Raw genomic sequence first — 18838 nt, forward strand, 5'->3', positions numbered from 1 at the left:
GTCCCAGGGGAGTTGGAGAGTAGGCGCGCAGCTCCTGACAAATCACGGGAGCCGTAGTGGCACGCCTGCCAGTGAGAGGCTGTGCACTGTGAGGCACATGTGCTAAAGAAGGCGGTGACTCTTGTACTTACTCCTGCTACTTCCACCAAACACATCACCACGCGGCTAAAATGGATTCCCGCGTGCACTAGATAGTCCCAGAGGAGTTGGGGGTTAGGCGCGCACCTCCTGCAAGTCACGGGAGCCGTGGTGGCACGCCTGCGAGTGAGAGGCTGTGCACTATGAGGCACATGTGGTAAAGAAGGCGGTGAGCCTTGTACTCACGCCTGCCACTTCCACGAAACGCATGACAACGCCACCAAAATCAAATCCCAGGTGCACTAGACCCAGGGGAACGTCGGCAATAGACGCGCAACTCCGGAAAATCACGGGCGACGGAGTGGCATGCGTGAGAGTGAGAGGCTGTGCAAGAGGAAGGGGTCAGCCTTGTACTCACGCCTGCTACTTCCACGAAACACATCACCACGCGAATAAAATGGATTCCCGCGTGCACTAGATAGTCCCAGGGGAGTTGGGGGCTAGGCGCGCACCTCCTGCAAGTCACGGGAGCCGTGGTGGCACGCCTGCGAGTGAGAAGCTGTGCACTATGAGGCACATGTGCTGAAGAAGGCGGTGAGCCTTGTACTGACGCCTGCCACTTCCACGAAACGCATGACAACGCCACCAAAATCAAATCCCAGGTGCACTAGACCCAGGGGAACGTCGGCAATAGACGCGCAACTCCGGAAAATCACGGGCGACGGAGTGGCATGCGTGAGAGTGAGAGGCTGTGCAAGAGGAAGGGGTCAGCCTTGTACTCACGCCTGCTACTTCCACGAAACACATCACCACGCGGCCAAAACCGATTCCCGGGTGCACTAGATAGTCCCAGGGGAGTTGGAGAGTAGGCGCGCAGCTCCTGCCAAATCACGGGAGCCGTAGTGGCACGCCTGCCAGTGAGAGGCTGTGCAGTGTGAGGCACATGTGCTAAAGAAGGCGGTGACTCTTGTACTTACTCCTGCTACTTCCACCAAACACATCACCACGCGGCTAAAATGGATTCCCGCGTGCACTAGATAGTCCCAGGGGAGTTGGGGGTTAGGCGCGCACCTCCTGCCAGTCACGGGAGCCGTGGTGGCACGCCTGCGAGTGAGAGGCTGTGCACTATGAGGCACATGTGGTAAAAAAGGTGGTGAGCCTTGTACTCACGCCTGCCACTTCCACGAAATGCATGACAACGCCACCAAAATCAAATCCCAGGTGCACTAGACCCAGGGGAACCTCGGCAATAGACGCGCAACTCCGGAAAATCACGGGCGACGGAGTGGCATGCGTGAGAGTGAGAGGCTGTGCAAGAGGAAGGGGTCAGCCTTGTACTCACGCCTGCTACTTCCACGAAACACATTCACCACGCGGCCAAAACGGATTCCCGGGTGCACTAGATAGTCCCAGGGGAGTTGGAGAGTAGGCGCGCAGCTCCTGACAAATCACGGGAGCCGTAGTGGCACGCCTGCCAGTGAGAGGCTGTGCACTGTGAGGCACATGTGCTAAAGAAGGCGGTGACTCTTGTACTTACTCCTGCTACTTCCACCAAACACATCACCACGCGGCTAAAATGGATTCCCGCGTGCACTAGATAGTCCCAGAGGAGTTGGGGGTTAGGCGCGCACCTCCTGCAAGTCACGGGAGCCGTGGTGGCACGCCTGCGAGTGAGAGGCTGTGCACTATGAGGCACATGTGGTAAAGAAGGCGGTGAGCCTTGTACTCACGCCTGCCACTTCCACGAAACGCATGACAACGCCACCAAAATCAAATCCCAGGTGCACTAGACCCAGGGGAACGTCGGCAATAGACGCGCAACTCCGGAAAATCACGGGCGACGGAGTGGCATGCGTGAGAGTGAGAGGCTGTGCAAGAGGAAGGGGTCAGCCTTGTACTCACGCCTGCTACTTCCACGAAACACATCACCACGCGAATAAAATGGATTCCCGCGTGCACTAGATAGTCCCAGGGGAGTTGGGGGCTAGGCGCGCACCTCCTGCAAGTCACGGGAGCCGTGGTGGCACGCCTGCGAGTGAGAGGCTGTGCACTATGAGGCACATGTGCTGAAGAAGGCGGTGAGCCTTGTACTGACGCCTGCCACTTCCACGAAACGCATGACAACGCCACCAAAATCAAATCCCAGGTGCACTAGACCCAGGGGAACGTCGGCAATAGACGCGCAACTCCGGAAAATAAAGGGCGACGGAGTGGCATGCGTGAGAGTGAGAGGCTGTGCAAGAGGAAGGGGTCAGCCTTGTACTCACGCCTGCTACTTCCACGAAACACATCACCACGCGGCCAAAACCGATTCCCGGGTGCACTAGATAGTCCCAGGGGAGTTGGAGAGTAGGCGCGCAGCTCCTGCCAAATCACGGGAGCCGTAGTGGCACGCCTGCCAGTGAGAGGCTGTGCAGTGTGAGGCACATGTGCTAAAGAAGGCGGTGACTCTTGTACTTACTCCTGCTACTTCCACCAAACACATCACCACGCGGCTAAAATGGATTCCCGCGTGCACTAGATAGTCCCAGGGGAGTTGGGGGTTAGGCGCGCACCTCCTGCAAGTCACGGGAGCCGTGGTGGCACGCCTGCGAGTGAGAGGCTGTGCACTATGAGGCACATGTGGTAAAGAAGGTGGTGAGCCTTGTACTCACGCCTGCCACTTCCACGAAATGCATGACAACGCCACCAAAATCAAATCCCAGGTGCACTAGACCCAGGGGAACCTCGGCAATAGACGCGCAACTCCGGAAAATCACGGGCGACGGAGTGGCATGCGTGAGAGTGAGAGGCTGTGCAAGAGGAAGGGGTCAGCCTTGTACTCACGCCTGCTACTTCCACGAAACACATTCACCACGCGGCCAAAACGGATTCCCGGGTGCACTAGATAGTCCCAGGGGAGTTGGAGAGTAGGCGCGCAGCTCCTGACAAATCACGGGAGCCGTAGTGGCACGCCTGCCAGTGAGAGGCTGTGCACTGTGAGGCACATGTGCTAAAGAAGGCGGTGACTCTTGTACTTACTCCTGCTACTTCCACCAAACACATCACCACGCGGCTAAAATGGATTCCCGCGTGCACTAGATAGTCCCAGAGGAGTTGGGGGTTAGGCGCGCACCTCCTGCAAGTCACGGGATCCGTGGTGGCACGCCTGCGAGTGAGAGGCTGTGCACTATGAGGCACATGTGGTAAAGAAGGCGGTGAGCCTTGTACTCACGCCTGCCACTTCCACGAAACGCATGACAACGCCACCAAAATCAAATCCCAGGTGCACTAGACCCAGGGGAACGTCGGCAATAGACGCGCAACTCCGGGTTATCACGGGCGACGGAGTGGCATGCGTGAGAGTGAGAGGCTGTGCAAGAGGAAGGGGTCAGCCTTGTACTTACGCCTGCTACTTCCACGAAACACATCACCACGCGAATAAAATGGATTCCCGCGTGCACTAGATAGTCCCAGGGGAGTTGGGGGCTAGGCGCGCACCTCCTGCAAGTCACGGGAGCCGTGGTGGCACGCCTGCGAGTGAGAGGCTGTGCACTATGAGGCACATGTGCTGAAGAAGGCGGTGAGCCTTGTACTGACGCCTGCCACTTCCACGAAACGCATGACAACGCCACCAAAATCAAATCCCAGGTGCACTAGACCCAGGGGAACGTCGGCAATAGACGCGCAACTCCGGAAAATCACGGGCGACGGAGTGGCATGCGTGAGAGTGAGAGGCTGTGCAAGAGGAAGGGGTCAGCCTTGTACTCACGCCTGCTACTTCCACGAAACACATCACCACGCGGCCAAAACCGATTCCCGGGTGCACTAGATAGTCCCAGGGGAGTTGGAGAGTAGGCGCGCAGCTCCTGCCAAATCACGGGAGCCGTAGTGGCACGCCTGCCAGTGAGAGGCTGTGCAGTGTGAGGCACATGTGCTAAAGAAGGCGGTGACTCTTGTACTTACTCCTGCTACTTCCACCAAACACATCACCACGCGGCTAAAATGGATTCCCGCGTGCACTAGATAGTCCCAGGGGAGTTGGGGGTTAGGCGCGCACCTCCTGCAAGTCACGGGAGCCGTGGTGGCACGCCTGCGAGTGAGAGGCTGTGCACTATGAGGCACATGTGGTAAAGAAGGTGGTGAGCCTTGTACTCACGCCTGCCACTTCCACGTAACGCATGACAACGCCTCCAAAATGAAATCCCAGGTGCACTAGACCCAGGGGAACCTCGGCAATAGACGCGCAACTCCGGGTTATCACGGGCGACGGAGTGGCATGCGTGAGAGTGGGAGGCTCTGCAAGAGGAAGGGGTGAGCCTTGTACTCACGCCTGCCACTTCCACGAAACACATCACCACGCGGCTAAAATGGATTCCCGCGTGCACTAGATAGTCCCAGGGGAGTTGGAGAGTAGGCGCGCACCTCTTGCCAAATCACGGCAGCCGTGGTGGCACACCTCCGAGTGAGAGGCTGTGCACTATGAGGCACATGTGCTAAACAAGGCGGTGAGCCTTGTACTCACGCCTGCCACTTCCACGAGAGGCATGACAACGCCTCCAAAATGAAATGCCAGGTGCACTAGAGCCAGGGGAGCCTCGGCAATAGACGCGCAACTCCGGGATATCACGGGCGACGGAGTGGCATGCGTGAGAGTGGGAGGCTCTGCAAGAGGAAGGGGTGAGCCTTGTACTCACGCCTGCTACTTCCACGAAACACATCACCACGCGGCCAAAACGGATTGCCGGGTGCACTAGATAGTCCCAGGGGAGTTGGAGAGTAGGCTGGCACCTCCTACCAAATCACGGGAGCCGTAGTGGCACGCCTGCCAGTGAGAGGCTGTGCACTGTGAGGCACATGTGCTAAAGAAGGCGGTGAGTCTTCTACTCACGCCTGCCACTTCCACGAAACACATCACCACGCGGCTAAAATGGATTCCCGCGTGCACTAGATACTCCCAGGGGAGTTGCGGGGTAGGCGCGCACCTCCTGCAAGTCACGGCAGCCCTGGTGGCACGCCTCCGGGTGAGAGGCTGTGCACTATGAGGCACATGTGCTAAAGAAGGCGGTGAGCCTTGTACTCACGCCTGCCACTTCCACGAAACGCATGACAACGCCTCCAAAATGAAATCCCAGGTGCACTAGACCCAGGGGAACCTCGGCAATAGACGCGCAACTCCGGGTTATCACGGGCGACGGAGTGGCATGCGTGAGAGTGGGAGGCTGTGCAAGAGGAAGGGGTGAGCCTTGTACTCACGCCTGCCACTTCCACGAAACACATCACCACGCGGCTAAAATGGATTCCCGCGTGCACTAGATAGTCCCAGGGGAGTTGGAGAGTAGGCGCGCACCTCTTGCCAAATCACGGCAGCCGTGGTGGCACACCTCCGAGTGAGAGGCTGTGCACTATGAGGCACATGTGCTAAAGAAGGCGGTGAGCCTTGTACTCACGCCTGCCACTTCCACGAGAGGCATGACAACGCCTCCAAAATGAAATGCTAGGTGCACTAGAGCCAGGGGAGCCTCGGCAATAGACGCGCAACTCCGGGATATCACGGGCGACGGAGTGGCATGCGTGAGAGTGGGAGGCTCTGCAAGAGGAAGGGGTGAGCCTTGTACTCACGCCTGCTACTTCCACGAAACACATCACCACGCGGCCAAAACGGATTGCCGGGTGCACTAGATAGTCCCAGGGGAGTTGGAGAGTAGGCTGGCACCTCCTACCAAATCACGGGAGCCGTAGTGGCACGCCTGCCAGTGAGAGGCTGTGCACTGTGAGGCACATGTGCTAAAGAAGGCGGTGAGTCTTCTACTCACGCCTGCCACTTCCACGAAACACATCACCACGCGGCTAAAATGGATTCCCGCGTGCACTAGATACTCCCAGGGGAGTTGGGGGGTAGGCGCGCACCTCCTGCAAGTCACGGCAGCCCTGGTGGCACGCCTCCGGGTGAGAGGCTGTGCACTATGAGGCACATGTGCTAAAGAAGGCGGTGAGCCTTGTACTCACGCCTGCCACTTCCACGAAACGCATGACAACGCCTCCAAAATGAAATCCCAGGTGCACTAGACCCAGGGGAACCTCGGCAATAGACGCGCAACTCCGGGTTATCACGGGCGACGGAGTGGCATGCGTGAGAGTGGGAGGCTGTGCAAGAGGAAGGGGTGAGCCTTGTACTCACGCCTGCCACTTCCACGAAACACATCACCACGCGGCTAAAATGGATTCCCGCGTGCACTAGATAGTCCCAGGGGAGTTGGAGAGTAGGCGCGCACCTCCTGCCAAATCACGGCAGCCGTAGTGGCACGCCTGCGAGTGAGAGGCTCTGCACTATGAGGCACATGTGCTAAAGAAGGCGGTGAGTCTTGTACTCACGCCTGCCACTTCCACGAAACGCATCACCACGCGGCCAAAATGAAATCCTAGGTGCACTAGACCCAGGAAAACCTCAGCAATAGACGCGCAACTCCGGGAAAGCACGGGCGACGGAGTGGCATGCGTGAGAGTGAGAGACTGTCCAAGGTGTAAGGGCTGAGCCTTGTAGTCACGCCTGCCACTTCCACGAAACACATCACCACGCGGCCAAAAAGGATTCCCGGGTGCAGTCGATAGTCCCAGGGGAGTTGGAGAGTAGTCGGGCACCTCCTGCCAAATCACGGCAGCCGTAGTGGCACGCCTGCGAGTGAGAGGCTGTGCACTGTGAGGCACATGTGCTAAAGAAGGCGGTGAGTCTTGTACTCACGCCTGCTACTTCCACGAAACACATCACCACGCGGCCAAAACGGATTGCCGACTGCACTAGATAGTCCCAGGGGAGTTGGAGAGTAGGCGCGCACCTCCTGCCAAGTCACGGGAGCCGTAGTGGCACGCCTGCCAGTGAGAGGCTGTGCACTGTGAGGCACATGTGCTAAAGAAGGCGGTGAGTCTTCTACTCACGCCTGCCACTTCCACGAAACACATCACCACGCGGCTAAAATGGATTCCCGCGTGCACTAGATACTCCCAGGGGAGTTGGGGGGTAGGCGCGCACCTCCTGCAAGTCACGGCAGCCCTGGTGGCACGCCTCCGGGTGAGAGGCTTTGCACTATGAGGCACATGTGCTAAAGAAGGCGGTGAGCCTTGTACTCACGCCTGCCACTTCCACGAAACGCATGACAACGCCTCCAAAATTAAATCCCAGGTGCACTAGACCCAGGGGAACCTCGGCAATAGACGCGCAACTCCGGGTTATCACGGGCGACGGAGTGGCATGCGTGAGAGTGGGAGGCTGTGCAAGAGGAAGGGGTGAGCCTTGTACTCACGCCTGCCACTTCCACGAAACACATCACCACGCGGCTAAAATGGATTCCCGCGTGCACTAGATAGTCCCAGGGGAGTTGGAGAGTAGGCGCGCACCTCTTGCCAAATCACGGCAGCCGTGGTGGCACGCCTCCGAGTGAGAGGCTGTGCACTATGAGGCACATGTGCTAAAGAAGGCGGTGAGCCTTGTACTCACGCCTGCCACTTCCACGAAAGGCATGACAACGCCTCCAAAATGAAATCCCAGGTGCACTAGAGCCAGGGGAACCTCGGCAATAGACGCGCAACTTTGGGATATCACGGGCGACGGAGTGGCATGCGTGAGAGTGGGAGGCTCTGCAAGAGGAAGGGGTGAGCCTTGTACTCACGCCTGCTACTTCCACGAAACACATCACCACGCGGCCAAAACGGATTGCCGACTGCACTAGATAGTCCCAGGGGAGTTGGAGAGTAGGCGCGCACCTCCTGCCAAGTCACGGGAGCCGTAGTGGCACGCCTGCCAGTGAGAGGCTGTGCACTGTGAGGCACATGTGCTAAAGAAGGCGGTGAGTCTTCTACTCACGCCTGCCACTTCCACGAAACACATCACCACGCGAATAAAATGGATTCCCGCGTGCACTAGATACTCCCAGGGGAGTTGCGGGGTAGGCGCGCACCTCCTGCAAGTCACGGCAGCCCTGGTGGCACGCCTCCGGGTGAGAGGCTGTGCACTATGAGGCACATGTGTTAAAGAAGGCGGTGAGCCTTGTACTCACGCCTGCCACTTCCACGAAACGCATGACAACGCCTCCAAAATGAAATCCCAGGTGCACTAGACCCAGGGCAACCTCGGCAATAGACGCGCAACTCCGGGTTATCACGGGCGACGGAGTGGCATGCGTGAGAGTGGGAGGCTCTGCAAGAGGAAGGGGTGAGCCTTGTACTCACGCCTGCCACTTCCACGAAACACATCACCACGCGGCTAAAATGGATTCCCGCGTGCACTAGATAGTCCCAGGGGAGTTGGAGAGTAGGCGCGCACCTCTTGCCAAATCACGGCAGCCGTGGTGGCACACCTGCGAGTGAGAGGCTGTGCACTATGAGGCACATGTGCTAAAGAAGGCGGTGAGCCTTGTACTCACGCCTGCCACTTCCACGAGAGGCATGACAACGCCTCCAAAATGAAATGCCAGGTGCACTAGAGCCAGGGGAGCCTCGGCAATAGACGCGCAACTCCGGGATATCACGGGCGACGGAGTGGCATGCGTGAGAGTGGGAGGCTCTGCAAGAGGAAGGGGTGAGCCTTGTACTCACGCCTGCTACTTCCACGAAACACATCACCACGCGGCCAAAACGGATTGCCGGGTGCACTAGATAGTCCCAGGGGAGTTGGAGAGTAGGCTGGCACCTCCTACCAAATCACGGGAGCCGTAGTGGCACGCCTGCCAGTGAGAGGCTGTGCACTGTGAGGCACATGTGCTAAAGAAGGCGGTGAGTCTTCTACTCACGCCTGCCACTTCCACGAAACACATCACCACGCGGCTAAAATGGATTCCCGCGTGCACTAGATACTCCCAGGGGAGTTGCGGGGTAGGCGCGCACCTCCTGCAAGTCACGGCAGCCCTGGTGGCACGCCTCCGGGTGAGAGGCTGTGCACTATGAGGCACATGTGCTAAAGAAGGCGGTGAGCCTTGTACTCACGCCTGCCACTTCCACGAAACGCATGACAACGCCTCCAAAATGAAATCCCAGGTGCACTAGACCCAGGGGAACCTCGGCAATAGACGCGCAACTCCGGGTTATCACGGGCGACGGAGTGGCATGCGTGAGAGTGGGAGGCTGTGCATGAGGAAGGGGTGAGCCTTGTACTCACGCCTGCCACTTCCACGAAACACATCACCACGCGGCTAAAATGGATTCCCGCGTGCACTAGATAGTCCCAGGGGAGTTGGAGAGTAGGCGCGCACCTCTTGCCAAATCACGGCAGCCGTGGTGGCACACCTCCGAGTGAGAGGCTGTGCACTATGAGGCACATGTGCTAAAGAAGGCGGTGAGCCTTGTACTCACGCCTGCCACTTCCACGAAAGGCATGACAACGCCTCCAAAATGAAATCCCAGGTGCACTAGAGCCAGGGGAACCTCGGCAATAGACGCGCAACTCCGGGATATCACGGGCGACGGAGTGGCATGCGTGAGAGTGGGAGGCTCTGCAAGAGGAAGGGGTGAGCCTTGTACTCACGCCTGCTACTTCCACGAAACACATCACCACGCGGCCAAAACGGATTGCCGACTGCACTAGATAGTCCCAGGGGAGTTGGAGAGTAGGCGCGCACCTCCTGCCAAGTCACGGGAGCCGTAGTGGCACGCCTGCCAGTGAGAGGCTGTGCACTGTGAGGCACATGTGCTAAAGAAGGCGGTGAGTCTTCTACTCACGCCTGCCACTTCCACGAAACACATCACCACGCGAATAAAATGGATTCCCGCGTGCACTAGATACTCCCAGGGGAGTTGCGGGGTAGGCGCGCACCTCCTGCAAGTCACGGCAGCCCTGGTGGCACGCCTCCGGGTGAGAGGCTGTGCACTATGAGGCACATGTGCTAAAGAAGGCGGTGAGCCTTGTACTCACGCCTGCCACTTCCACGAAACGCATGACAACGCCTCCAAAATGAAATCCCAGGTGCACTAGACCCAGGGGAACCTCGGCAATAGACGCGCAACTCCGGGTTATCACGGGCGACGGAGTGGCATGCGTGAGAGTGGGAGGCTGTGCAAGAGGAAGGGGTGAGCCTTGTACTCACGCCTGCCAGTTCCACGAAACACATCACCACGCGGCTAAAATGGATTCCCGCGTGCACTAGATAGTCCCAGGGGAGTTGGAGAGTAGGCGCGCACCTCTTGCCAAATCACGGCAGCCGTGGTGGCACGCCTCCGAGTGAGAGGCTGTGCACTATGAGGCACATGTGCTAAAGAAGGCGGTGAGCCTTGTACTCACGCCTGCCACTTCCACGAAAGGCATGACAACGCCTCCAAAATGAAATGCCAGGTGCACTAGAGCCAGGGGAGCCTCGGCAATAGACGCGCAACTCCGGAATATCACGGGCGACGGAGTGGCATGCGTGAGAGTGGGAGGCTCTGCAAGAGGAAGGGGTGAGCCTTGTACTCACGCCTGCTACTTCCACGAAACACATCACCACGCGGCCAAAACGGATTGCCGGGTGCACTAGATAGTCCCAGGGGAGTTGGAGAGTAGGCTGGCACCTCCTACCAAATCACGGGAGCCGTAGTGGCACGCCTGCCAGTGAGAGGCTGTGCACTGTGAGGCACATGTGCTAAAGAAGGCGGTGAGTCTTCTACTCACGCCTGCCACTTCCACGAAACACATCACCACGCGGCTAAAATGGATTCCCGCGTGCACTAGATACTCCCAGGGGAGTTGGGGGGTAGGCGCGCACCTCCTGCAAGTCACGGCAGCCCTGGTGGCACGCCTCCGGGTGAGAGGCTGTGCACTATGAGGCACATGTGCTAAAGAAGGCGGTGAGCCTTGTACTTACGCCTGCCACTTCCAAGAAACGCATGACAACGCCTCCAAAATGAAATCCCAGGTGCACTAGACCCAGGGGAACCTCGGCAATAGACGCGCAACTCCGGGTTATCACGGGCGACGGAGTGGCATGCGTGAGAGTGGGAGGCTGTGCAAGAGGAAGGGGTGAGCCTTGTACTCACGCCTGCCACTTCCACGAAACACATCACCACGCGGCTAAAATGGATTCCCGCGTGCACTAGATAGTCCCAGGGGAGTTGGAGAGTAGGCGCGCACCTCCTGCCAAATCACGGCAGCCGTAGTGGCACGCCTGCGAGTGAGAGGCTCTGCACTATGAGGCACATGTGCTAAAGAAGGCGGTGAGTCTTGTACTCACGCCTGCCACTTTCACGAAACGCATCACCACGCGGCCAAAATGAAATCCTAGGTGCACTAGACCCAGGAAAACCTCAGCAATAGACGCGCAACTCCGGGAAAGCACGGGCGACGGAGTGGCATGCGTGAGAGTGAGAGACTGTCCAAGGTGTAAGGGCTGAGCCTTGTAGTCACGCCTGCCACTTCCACGAAACACATCACCACGCGGCCAAAAAGGATTCCCGGGTGCAGTCGATAGTCCCAGGGGAGTTGGAGAGTAGTCGGGCACATCCTGCCAAATCACGGCAGCCGTAGTGGCACGCCTGCGAGTGAGAGGCTGTGCACTGTGAGGCACATGTGCTAAAGAAGGCGGTTAGTCTTGTACTCACGCCTGCTACTTCCACGAAACACATCACCACGCGGCCAAAACGGATTGCCGACTGCACTAGATAGTCCCAGGGGAGTTGGAGAGTAGGCGCGCACCTCCTGCCAAGTCACGGGAGCCGTAGTGGCACGCCTGCCAGTGAGAGGCTGTGCACTGTGAGGCACATGTGCTAAAGAAGGCGGTGAGTCTTCTACTCACGCCTGCCACTTCCACGAAACACATCACCACGCGGCTAAAATGGATTCCCGCGTGCACTAGATACTCCCAGGGGAGTTGGGGGGTAGGCGCGCACCTCCTGCAAGTCACGGCAGCCCTGGTGGCACGCCTCCGGGTGAGAGGCTGTGCACTATGAGGCACATGTGCTAAAGAAGGCGGTGAGCCTTGTACTCACGCCTGCCACTTCCACGAAACGCATGACAACGCCTCCAAAATGAAATCCCAGGTGCACTAGACCCAGGGGAACCTCGGCAATAGACGCGCAACTCCGGGTTATCACGGGCGACGGAGTGGCATGCGTGAGAGTGGGAGGCTGTGCAAGAGGAAGGGGTGAGCCTTGTACTCACGCCTGCCCCTTCCACGAAACACATCACCACGCGGCTAAAATGGATTCCCGCGTGCACTAGATAGTCCCAGGGGAGTTGGAGAGTAGGCGCGCACCTCTTGCCAAATCACGGCAGCCGTGGTGGCACGCCTCCGAGTGAGAGGCTGTGCACTATGAGGCACATGTGCTAAAGAAGGCGGTGAGCCTTGTACTCACGCCTGCCACTTCCACGAAAGGCATGACAACGCCTCCAAAATGAAATCCCAGGTGCACTAGAGCCAGGGGAACCTCGGCAATAGACGCGCAACTCCGGGATATCACGGGCGACGGAGTGGCATGCGTGAGAGTGGGAGGCTCTGCAAGAGGAAGGGGTGAGCCTTGTACTCACGCCTGCTACTTCCACGAAACACATCACCACGCGGCCAAAACGGATTGCCGACTGCACTAGATAGTCCCAGGGGAGTTGGAGAGTAGGCGCGCACCTCCTGCCAAGTCACGGGAGCCGTAGTGGCACGCCTGCCAGTGAGAGGCTGTGCACTGTGAGGCACATGTGCTAAAGAAGGCGGTGAGTCTTCTACTCACGCCTGCCACTTCCACGAAACACATCACCACGCGAATAAAATGGATTCCCGCGTGCACTAGATACTCCCAGGGGAGTTGCGGGGTAGGCGCGCACCTCCTGCAAGTCACGGCAGCCCTGGTGGCACGCCTCCGGGTGAGAGGCTGTGCACTATGAGGCACATGTGTTAAAGAAGGCGGTGAGCCTTGTACTCACGCCTGCCACTTCCACGAAACGCATGACAACGCCTCCAAAATGAAATCCCAGGTGCACTAGACCCAGGGGAACCTCGGCAATAGACGCGCAACTCCGGGTTATCACGGGCGACGGAGTGGCATGCGTGAGAGTGGGAGGCTCTGCAAGAGGAAGGGGTGAGCCTTGTACTCACGCCTGCCACTTCCACGAAACACATCACCACGCGGCTAAAATGGATTCCCGCGTGCACTAGATAGTCCCAGGGGAGTTGGAGAGTAGGCGCGCACCTCTTGCCAAATCACGGCAGCCGTGGTGGCACACCTACGAGTGAGAGGCTGTGCACTATGAGGCACATGTGCTAAAGAAGGCGGTGAGCCTTGTACTCACGCCTGCCACTTCCACGAGAGGCATGACAACGCCTCCAAAATGAAATGCCAGGTGCACTAGAGCCAGGGGAGCCTCGGCAATAGACGCGCAACTCCGGGATATCACGGGCGACGGAGTGGCAAGCGTGAGAGTGGGAGGCTCTGCAAGAGGAAGGGGTGAGCCTTGTACTCACGCCTGCTACTTCCACGAAACACATCACCACGCGGCCAAAACGGATTGCCGGGTGCACTAGATAGTCCCAGGGGAGTTGGAGAGTAGGCTGGCACCTCCTACCAAATCACGGGAGCCGTAGTGGCACGCCTGCCAGTGAGAGGCTGTGCACTGTGAGGCACATGTGCTAAAGAAGGCGGTGAGTCTTCTACTCACGCCTGCCACTTCCACGAAACACATCACCACGCGAATAAAATGGATTCCCGCGTGCACTAGATACTCCCAGGGGAGTTGCGGGGTAGGCGCGCACCTCCTGCAAGTCACGGCAGCCCTGGTGGCACGCCTCCGGGTGAGAGGCTGTGCACTATGAGGCACATGTGCTAAAGAAGGCGGTGAGCCTTGTACTCACGCCTGCCACTTCCACGAAACGCATGACAACGCCTCCAAAATGAAATCCCAGGTGCACTAGACCCAGGGGAACCTCGGCAATAGACGCGCAACTCCGGGTTATCACGGGCGACGGAGTGGCATGCGTGAGAGTGGGAGGCTGTGCAAGAGGAAGGGGTGAGCCTTGTACTCACGCCTGCTACTTCCACGAAACACATCACCACGCGGCCAAAACGGATTGCCGGGTGCACTAGATAGTCCCAGGGGAGTTGGAGAGTAGGCTGGCACCTCCTACCAAATCACGGGAGCCGTAGTGGCACGCCTGCCAGTGAGAGGCTGTGCACTGTGAGGCACATGTGCTAAAGAAGGCGGTGAGTCTTCTACTCACGCCTGCCACTTCCACGAAACACATCACCACGCGGCTAAAATGGATTCCCGCGTGCACTAGATACTCCCAGGGGAGTTGGGGGGTAGGCGCGCACCTCCTGCAAGTCACGGCAGCCCTGGTGGCACGCCTCCGGGTGAGAGGCTGTGCACTATGAGGCACATGTGCTAAAGAAGGCGGTGAGCCTTGTACTTACGCCTGCCACTTCCAAGAAACGCATGACAACGCCTCCAAAATGAAATCCCAGGTGCACTAGACCCAGGGGAACCTCGGCAATAGACGCGCAACTCCGGGTTATCACGGGCGACGGAGTGGCATGCGTGAGAGTGGGAGGCTGTGCAAGAGGAAGGGGTGAGCCTTGTACTCACGCCTGCCACTTCCACGAAACACATCACCACGCGGCTAAAATGGATTCCCGCGTGCACTAGATAGTCCCAGGGGAGTTGGAGAGTAGGCGCGCACCTCCTGCCAAATCACGGCAGCCGTAGTGGCACGCCTACGAGTGAGAGGCTCTGCACTATGAGGCACATGTGCTAAAGAAGGCGGTGAGTCTTGTACTCACGCCTGCCACTTCCACGAAACGCATCACCACGCGGCCAAAATGAAATCCTAGGTGCACTAGACCCAGGAAAACCTCAGCAATAGACGCGCAACTCCGGGAAAGCACGGGCGACGGAGTGGCATGCGTGAGAGTGAGAGACTGTCCAAGGTGTAAGGGCTGAGCCTTGTAGTCACGCCTGCCACTTCCACGAAACACATCACCACGCGGCCAAAAAGGATTCCCGGGTGCAGTCGATAGTCCCAGGGGAGTTGGAGAGTAGTCGGGCACCTCCTGCCAAATCACGGCAGCCGTAGTGGCACGCCTGCGAGTGAGAGGCTGTGCACTGTGAGGCACATGTGCTAAAGAAGGCGGTGAGTCTTGTACTCACGCCTGCTACTTCCACGAAACACATCACCACGCGGCCAAAACGGATTGCCGACTGCACTAGATAGTCCCAGGGGAGTTGGAGAGTAGGCGCGCACCTCCTGCCAAGTCACGGGAGCCGTAGTGGCACGCCTGCCAGTGAGAGGCTGTGCACTGTGAGGCACATGTGCTAAAGAAGGCGGTGAGTCTTCTACTCACGCCTGCCACTTCCACGAAACACATCACCACGCGGCTAAAATGGATTCCCGCGTGCACTAGATACTCCCAGGGGAGTTGGGGGGTAGGCGCGCACCTCCTGCAAGTCACGGCAGCCCTGGTGGCACGCCTCCGGGTGAGAGGCTGTGCACTATGAGGCACATGTGCTAAAGAAGGCGGTGAGCCTTGTACTCACGCCTGCCACTTCCACGAAACGCATGACAACGCCTCCAAAATGAAATCCCAGGTGCACTAGACCCAGGGGAACCTCGGCAATAGACGCGCAACTCCGGGTTATCACGGGCGACGGAGTGGCATGCGTGAGAGTGGGAGGCTGTGCAAGAGGAAGGGGTGAGCCTTGTACTCACGCCTGCCACTTCCACGAAACACATCACCACGCGGCTAAAATGGATTCCCGCGTGCACTAGATAGTCCCAGGGGAGTTGGAGAGTAGGCGCGCACCTCTTGCCAAATCACGGCAGCCGTGGTGGCACGCCTCCGAGTGAGAGGCTGTGCACTATGAGGCACATGTGCTAAAGAAGGCGGTGAGCCTTGTACTCACGCCTGCCACTTCCACGAAAGGCATGACAACGCCTCCAAAATGAAATCCCAGGTGCACTAGAGCCAGGGGAACCTCGGCAATAGACGCGCAACTCCGGGATATCACGGGCGACGGAGTGGCATGCGTGAGAGTGGGAGGCTCTGCAAGAGGAAGGGGTGAGCCTTGTACTCACGCCTGCTACTTCCACGAAACACATCACCACGCGGCCAAAACGGATTGCCGACTGCACTAGATAGTCCCAGGGGAGTTGGAGAGTAGGCGCGCACCTCCTGCCAAGTCACGGGAGCCGTAGTGGCACGCCTGCCAGTGAGAGGCTGTGCACTGTGAGGCACATGTGCTAAAGAAGGCGGTGAGTCTTCTACTCACGCCTGCCACTTCCACGAAACACATCACCACGCGAATAAAATGGATTCCCGCGTGCACTAGATACTCCCAGGGGAGTTGCGGGGTAGGCGCGCACCTCCTGCAAGTCACGGCAGCCCTGGTGGCACGCCTCCGGGTGAGAGGCTGTGCACTATGAGGCACATGTGTTAAAGAAGGCGGTGAGCCTTGTACTCACGCCTGCCACTTCCACGAAACGCATGACAACGCCTCCAAAATGAAATCCCAGGTGCACTAGACCCAGGGGAACCTCGGCAATAGACGCGCAACTCCGGGTTATCACGGGCGACGGAGTGGCATGCGTGAGAGTGGGAGGCTCTGCAAGAGGAAGGGGTGAGCCTTGTACTCACGCCTGCCACTTCCACGAAACACATCACCACGCGGCTAAAATGGATTCCCGCGTGCACTAGATAGTCCCAGGGGAGTTGGAGAGTAGGCGCGCACCTCTTGCCAAATCACGGCAGCCGTGGTGGCACACCTACGAGTGAGAGGCTGTGCACTATGAGGCACATGTGCTAAAGAAGGCGGTGAGCCTTGTACTCACGCCTGCCACTTCCACGAGAGGCATGACAACGCCTCCAAAATGAAATGCCAGGTGCACTAGAGCCAGGGGAGCCTCGGCAATAGACGCGCAACTCCGGGATATCACGGGCGACGGAGTGGCATGCGTGAGAGTGGGAGGCTCTGCAAGAGGAAGGGGTGAGCCTTGTACTCACGCCTGCTACTTCCACGAAACACATCACCACGCGGCCAAAACGGATTGCCGGGTGCACTAGATAGTCCCAGGGGAGTTGGAGAGTAGGCTGGCACCTCCTACCAAATCACGGGAGCCGTAGTGGCACGCCTGCCAGTGAGAGGCTGTGCACTGTGAGGCAGATGTGCTAAAGAAGGCGGTGAGTCTTCTACTCACGCCTGCCACTTCCACGAAACACATCACCACGCGGCTAAAATGGATTCCCGCGTGCACTAGATACTCCCAGGGGAGTTGCGGGGTAGGCGCGCACCTCCTGCAAGTCACGGCAGCCCTGGTGGCACGCCTCCGGGTGAGAGGCTGTGCACTATGAGGCACATGTGCTAAAGAAGGCGGTGAGCCTTGTACTCACGCCTGCCACTTCCACGAAACGCATGACAACGCCTCCAAAATGAAATCCCAGGTGCACTAGACCCAGGGGAACCTCGGCAATAGACGCGCAACTCCGGGTTATCACGGGCGACGGAGTGGCATGCGTGAGAGTGGGAGGCTGTGCAAGAGGAAGGGGTGAGCCTTGTACTCACGCCTGCCACTTCCACGAAACACATCACCACGCGGCTAAAATGGATTCCCGCGTGCACTAGATAGTCCCAGGGGAGTTGGAGAGTAGGCGCGCACCTCTTGCCAAATCACGGCAGCCGTGGTGGCGCACCTCCGAGTGAGAGGCTGTGCACTATGAGGCACATGTGCTAAAGAAGGCGGTGAGCCTTGTACTCACGCCTGCCACTTCCACGAGAGGCATGACAACGCCTCCAAAATGAAATGCCAGGTGCACTAGAGCCAGGGGAGCCTCGGCAATAGACGCGCAACTCCGGGATATCACGGGCGACGGAGTGGCATGCGTGAGAGTGGGAGGCTCTGCAAGAGGAAGGGGTGAGTCTTGTACTCACGCCTGCTACTTCCACGAAACACATAACCACGCGGCCAAAACGGATTGCCGGGTGCACTAGATAGTCCCAGGGGAGTTGGAGAGTAGGCTGGCACCTCCTACCAAATCACGGGAGCCGTAGTGGCACGCCTGCCAGTGAGAGGCTGTGCACTGTGAGGCACATGTGCTAAAGAAGGCGGTGAGTCTTCTACTCACGCCTGCCACTTCCACGAAACACATCACCACGCGGCTAAAATGGATTCCCGCGTGCACTAGATACTCCCAGGGGAGTTGGGGGGTAGGCGCGCACCTCCTGCAAGTCACGGCAGCCCTGGTGGCACGCCTCCGGGTGAGAGGCTGTGCACTATGAGGCACATGTGCTAAAGAAGGCGGTGAGCCTTGTACTCACGCCTGCCACTTCCACGAAACGCATGACAACGCCTCCAAAATGAAATCCCAGGTGCACTAGACCCAGGGGAACCTCGGCAATAGACGCGCAACTCCGGGTTATCACGGGCGACGGAGTGGCATGCGTGAGAGTGGGAGGCTGTGCATGAGGAAGGGGTGAGCCTTGTACTCACGCCTGCCACTTCCACGAAACACATCACCACGCGGCTAAAATGGATTCCCGCGTGCACTAGATAGTCCCAGGGGAGTTGGAGAGTAGGCGCGCACCTCTTGCCAAATCACGGCAGCCGTGGTGGCACGCCTCCGAGTGAGAGGCTGTGCACTATGAGGCACATGTCCTAAAGAAGGCGGTGAGCCTTTTACTCACGCCTGCCACTTCCACGAAAGGCATGACAACGCCTCCAAAATGAAATCCCAGGTGCACTAGAGCCAGGGGAACCTCGGCAATAGACGCGCAACTCCGGGATATCACGGGCGACGGAGTGGCATGCGTGAGAGTGGGAGGCTCTGCAAGAGGAAGGGGTGAGCC

Source organism: Stylophora pistillata, unplaced genomic scaffold, assembly GCF_964205215.1.
Source record: "Stylophora pistillata unplaced genomic scaffold, jaStyPist1.2 SCAFFOLD_279, whole genome shotgun sequence".
NCBI classification, from domain to species: domain Eukaryota; kingdom Metazoa; phylum Cnidaria; class Anthozoa; order Scleractinia; family Pocilloporidae; genus Stylophora; species Stylophora pistillata.